The 6533-nt window shown below is 38.3% G+C and overlaps 1 pseudogene; it reads right to left on the reverse strand.

Moving 5' to 3' along the window:
• Positions 1-3835: 3835 nt before the first annotated feature.
• On the reverse strand, positions 3836-4404 carry LOC123276125 (mitochondrial import inner membrane translocase subunit Tim17-A pseudogene; annotated as a pseudogene).
• Between the last annotated feature and the right edge of the window lie 2129 nt (positions 4405-6533).

A 6533-nucleotide genomic window follows, 5' to 3' on the forward strand; every position in this document is an offset into this window, starting at 1 on the left:
CAAAGAAAGGAAACAAGTATGACAGCTCAAAAAAAATCTGAAGTTTAGCTAGCAGCTGGGTCAAAAGGATTGGAAAAGTCAAGGCTACAAATTGGTCTGTACAACTAATAGCAATTCAAAAGGTGGAAAATGCATCTCAGTGAAATGCAGCAACTGAGTGATTTTAAAGTAAGGCCTATTATACAAAAACATGCTCAGAGACCAAGACAGATAATATCTTCACAGCACTCAAGTCTGACAACTGAGGCGGGTTGGTTGAATCATGAGTTCACTTGACTCAGAAAGAAATTTGGTAGAACTTTCAGCTCATTGGTCCAGAGAGAATCAAATTTATAACAGCATAATTTGTAAACTGTCAGAATCCTTAGAGTATGAATTTGTTCCCAATCTGCTGTGGAGCAGCTGATACATACAAAATACATAATGAAGATTGATGCCCAGCTTTTTCTGTGGTTCCATGAAAAACAGATCCTTGCTGAGAAATCTTATATACAGCATTTATTGTAATATTTAGTTGGACCTATTCCAATCTTCTTAGGACATGACAAAAATCAGGGCAACTCTAAAACTGCCATTGAGCTTCCCTACCCAGGCATCCGTCTTCAAATCCTTGGCATTTTTGCAGAAAGGTAGTTGGTACTGACATGCTTTGAATGAAATTTGTAAACAGAAGAAATATTCGTGGCTAAAATCTCTTCTGGGAATGGTATAAATTGGAATGCAAAGTATGCTGAGTAAGATTTCGCAGGGCTATTTCCAAGGGGGACAGGCTTGGAAGAACTGGGGCTGCCGTGGGTAGCAGAGTCAGAAACAAACATAGAAGCTCCCCCAGAGATGATGACAATCTACTTGAGAGGGCCAACTTGGTGGCCTAGCCTAATTTCCCCTGGTACAAAGATAAGATTCAAAATTGGTAATAGTCCATTTTAAGATTATTTAAAAGGCAGCTGAATAAAAAGATTACTAGAGCAGAAAAATTCACCAAAGGTACCAGTGCTGGGAGCAAGAGGATTTAATTGGGAGTCAGCTGACTTATTTTCTTGTCCCAGCTCAGCCATTAATTAATTGGTCTTGTAAGCTTTAGCAAATCATTTAACATGTCTGGGATTTGGTTTCCTCATCTGTATAATGAGAGGACAGGACAAGAATCTAGGACTTACTAGTTTGTACAAAATCAATATTGTGTTGAGGAAGATTCTCAGGCTGCTTGGAAACCCATTAGGAAAGGAGACGGTAATCAATTAGTAATGTCTGCCAGGACAAGGTGTGGTGGAAGAATGGCTGGAGAAGTGCACAGCCATTAGACTCAATCATCTTTAAGGGCACTTACAACTAGAACATTCTATCATTTATTCATTGAACACAACTAGCCAGAAGACCCATTGATAGGTTATTTCAACAAAACTACACCTTTAGGAAATATAAAGAGCTGAGTAACAAACAGAAAGAAAATTCTTTATTGTTAAAGACTGTTAATTCAAAGAGGTAACAATGACTGTATCAAAGCAATGGATGTTCAATTAAAAAAAAATAAACAATTTTAAAAAATGGTAAGTACTAGGTTACACAGATACACAGATAAAACTCCAAGATCATGATCAGAAGATGGCTTTGCATTTCACAGGCCTGAGGCAATATTAACTGTCACAGGTATAAGAGCTGTCATAGGTATAATAGCAAGTACTTCATTAAAGCCCCTATACTTGGCCTGTTACATCATTGTAAAATTCTAAACAGCTAGAGCAGCATTTTAAAACTGATGTAAGCTTTACATCGTAAATTTGAAAAGAAAATGCAATAAGAAATAGAGCGGGGAATGGACTGCCACATTTTTAATCAGTAGCATTGCCGCTGTTATTAGTCTATTTCTCAAGTGCTATCAGTTAACAAAAGCTTAGTTAAAAATGTAGATTAATCAAACAACAAATCAGAAATGATTTAAAGTAATTTTAGGCCAGACAATTTACACATTCATAAAAAATACTTTAAAGTACTTTTTGATGAAGTTGTAAAAAAATAGAAGTATAGGGAAACCACACTGAAATGAATTCAAATGCATTTCTTTATGAGACTTAGCACTAAGTTATCTGACCATAGTGGATGGCCTGTCCTTGGATCAAGGGTATGTGAAACCCAGTGGCAAGAGAATATGTTAATGATAAATATCAATATCACTGACTTTTTCAAGGTAATAAAACCTGCTTAAGTCCATATGATAGTTTGAGCTTTACTTGAACACTGAGAATAAAATAAAATTGCTATTCAAAAAAATAAGCAAAATCTGTCTTCATAAATTCTTGGAAACCTAGATTACGCTAATATATTTTTTCTAATAAACATCACCAAATATCATTTTGTAATAGAATGAACAAAACTATAAACATTTAAGGTCCTTTTTTTTCTTTTGGTCCCAGAATCCATCTTTAAGCATCTGAATGGGAACAATATTTTTCTTACTTCCAAGCTAATCTTTTAAAACTCTGATTTTGGATTTACTTTTAAATCTATTAAATACATATGTTGTTTGAGATTTTCTGGCTCTAGGGATAGTGTTAAGTTATTCTGACATATCTTTGGCCTTAAAATAGGTTGCTATTTGTAACACTGGAAACAATGGACTAAATTATTTACCCATTGAAAAAAAATATTTTTTGAGCCAGGTACCATTCTAGGTGCTAGAGCAGTGAACAATACAGAAGTTTCTGTCTGCACAGTTTATATTCTAGCAGTTGAAGATAGCTAGTAAATAAGGAAGCAAATAAATAATTTCAGGTAGTGGTAGTTGACATGAAGAAAAAAATACCAGAGTGATAAGACAGAGAAAAATGAAGTGGAATCAGGCATTTGACTAGCTAGTCAGGGAAAGGAGAGCCAGCTTCATGAGGATGTGACACGTATGACTGCACAGAACCCCACACTTAGAAGAGCTGACACATGGTTTAATGCTCTGCTGTCACTTCCTGAAACTTTTAATAAGAGGCCTTGCACGTTCCTTTTACACTGAGCCCTATGTAGCCAGGTCTTGCAGAGAAGTACGATTGTGTTTTTTTAAAAAACATTTTATTCAAGCACCCAGTAAACATCAAACCTCCAGTGCTCCCCCACCCTCTGTGAATTCTTCTCATGTAGACATGGGTCTACCGGAAGGAAGTTGTGTCTGCTGACGGCTCCGATGGTGAAGAATGACGACACAGTGGCCTCAAAGGTACAGAGAGTTTTGTATCTGACATCCTTAAAACCAAGACACAGGGTATTTTACTTCCAAAGTGAAGAGTGCGTGTTCCGCCCTAGCTGTCAATCCAGAAAGTATGCACTACGGAAGGATCCATGTGGACTCGGCACAGTTCTTCTCATACACGATCTCCCTTGAGTGAGGGGGGAGTCTAACTACAAAACGTGCCATTTTCAAAGCACTCATTTAAAGCATTATTATTATTATTTCAAAGCATTATTTAAAGTGTGTGAGGATGAAAAGTAGAACTCTGCAACTTATCTTAAAAGAAAGCACAAGTTCCAGGAGTTTTTGTTGTCTGACTAACAGAACACGCAAATTCAGGCAGTGAGGTCCTCAAGGAATGACATGCATCTTTCCCTGTTGTCTGCCCTGTGGTCCTGTATCTCCTAAGCACTTATTATATTTCCTTTAAAGATATAAGACACTTACTTTGCTTACAAATGCAATCCAAGTGTGAATAAATAAATGTATTATCTCTTAACACCCCCCTTCCATGTTCCTTTAAATAGAAAAATGTGCTAAATCTCCCTTCATATCCTGTTGGGCGACAGCTGTCTCACCTATGGTTTTAAAAACAGACTGTAACTCGATCTTCTGAAATCCTTTCTTGAACTGCAGCTCATTCTGTTGAAGAAGTCCTGGGAAAGAAGTCCTATTGATATTGTTGGTAGTCTCCAAAAGGTGAGGACGGTAATTGGGCTGAAGGCAACTGGGAGGGGTTTTCAGCAAACTGAGGACCACTGGGAAATTGTGCAGAGGCAAATCTTGTCAACAAGATACCAGCTCCTTCAGTTAAAGCTAGGAGAATGCCACCCATCGCGGCTGACCCGACCATGGCCACTGGTCCATTTCTCCTGGCCAGGATGGCTCCTGTTAAGGCACCACTTGTGATGGAGTTCCAGGGGGTCTTCCTTCCCTCTGACCTGAACCATACTGGAGTCAATCATGGAAAGCTCCCCAAACTGCAAAGCTCCCTCCCAGCTGCGGAGCCCTGGTTTTAGCAGCTGTCAAACTCGTGTGCAGTCTGTGGTTTACTCCCACTGGAGAATTGCGAAAGCCTTTGATTGCTTGAAAGATACCACCACCTATAGTATCTATCGTAAAGGCCCCCCCCACCCCCAGTCATCCACAATTTGCCAGGGGCATGGCTCCCATGCATACTCCTCCATCTTGGCTCCAGCAGCCGAGAAGTAAGGTCTGAATGACAAAAAGGGGCTAGATCTATGCGACAACAGTGGAAGGACATTCTTTGAGAGGGAACAGCGATATTCTGTTGCTGCAAAACAGCAGGGTGTCTCAATCTTGACATATTTGAGAAACAGAAAGAAGACTAAGTCGATTGATGCATGGAAGTAAGAGAAATGCAGTGGTAGCAGATGAGGCCAGAGAAGTACTTAAGGGCCAGTTCATATAGTCTTGTAGGAGACTGGATTTTTATGTACGCACAAGGATAGTGTACCTGATGATAAGGTGTATGAAAAGAAAAATCCACCCACTGGCAGAGAGACACGAGAAAACGTGTCTGTTTTGGTGTAAACTGAGGTTGAAACACTATATATTATGTGCTTGTGTGGGTGTATGTCTTGTGAATATATATACACACATATATATATAACTATATATATTTAACTATCTTGAGCATTTATATCCATAGACCAAATATCATATCCGATTGAGGTTTCTTAGTGTACGATGAATAATCTAGGAATGTCCAATTAGAGGCACTAACACAAAAATATGTCCTAGGACAGTTAACCTAGTAGAAGGGCAACTCAACCAGAGTGGAGTTAACCAAGATCATTACATATGAAAAGAGGCCTCACTGTCGTTATCTTCCATGGGCCCCCTGGGATACTAGGAAGACAGAAATTTCTAAATTTATTTGTAATAACGTTTGGAAAAGAGGAGGAATGTACAGCCACCCCACGGGCCCCCACCTAAAGTACAGGGCACAGGGCAACCACTCTAGGTGCCCTTTTACGGGACCAGCCTGCAGGCTGGTGACAGTCCTGCAGTATCTAACAGAAGCAAATGCAAAAACATCTCTGGAACGACAAGCTCTTAACTCAGGCTATACAGGGCTGCCACAGATAAAACTGTGCAGAAAATGAACTTACGTTACAATTACACAGAACACATAAGGAAACAGTCTACTGTGATCAATTGCCAGTAGATGATAACAGCAGACAACAACAAATAGAATCAGAGTTGCAAAAACTTTAGACTGTCAAACTATCACCTAGAAGCAAAAAATTAAGCATGATTCAATGATTTAAATGAGATATCTAAAATACGCAAAAATAAAACACTATAAAAATATTCAGATTTGAAAAAGAATCAAATATAACATCAAAAAAATATATATAGTCATAGAAAAAAACCCTTCATAGATGTACTAATCAGCAGATTAGACCTCGTGAAGAAACTTAGAGAACTGGAGGAAGGATCCGAGAAAATTCCCCAGAACATGACACTAAGAAAGATGACATAAGAGACAGAGAGGGCAGAGGTCAACAGGCACGTCACTGGAATGCCAGAAAGACAGAAGCCGGAGAGCTTGAGGAGGGACAATATTAGAAGATACAGTGTCTGGGAGTTTTTCATAACTGATGAAAAACAACACTCTCCATATTTAGAAAGAACATTTATTCCTTAGCAGGATGAATAAAATTAAATTTGCATCAAGGGATGTCACTGTGAAACTACGGAATCCTAAAGAAAAGGACCAGAGCTTAAAGCATCCAAAGATGGCAAAGACCACTTCAAAAGGAAAGAACCCCCCTGGTGGCAGACCGTTCAGAAGACCCTGGAATAATACTTTGAAAGTACGGGGACAAAAGAAGCGTCAGTCTAGATTTCTATGTCTAGGTTACCATGATTTAAGAGGGACAGAAAAATAAAGTAAATTTTCAGATAAAGCTTGGGAGACTCTACCACGAATACTCTTGCAGAAAAGCTTCTAAGGATACAGAATATGTATATTTCTTCTTACATATTCGTATATCTATGAACATGAGCTCAGAAAATAGAAAAAGATGAAACAAGAAATTATGAACAAAAAACTAGTGTGAATGTGCATAAATGTAAACAAGCTGTGACTTGAAGAGACAGCTGGTTAGAATGGTGGGAAAAAACACCATATATGCTCTTGAGAAGACACATAAACATATGGATGCAGACAGTTGCAATATTTATGAAGAAAAAAGATATAACAAACAAATATTAACAAAAAGAAAACTGGTGAAACTACACAATAATAGACATAATGGATTTTAAGGCAAAGATAGTTATTAAGGAT

This window comes from Equus asinus, unplaced genomic scaffold (assembly GCF_041296235.1).
Source record: "Equus asinus isolate D_3611 breed Donkey unplaced genomic scaffold, EquAss-T2T_v2 contig_197, whole genome shotgun sequence".
Classification (NCBI taxonomy): Eukaryota; Metazoa; Chordata; class Mammalia; order Perissodactyla; family Equidae; genus Equus; species Equus asinus.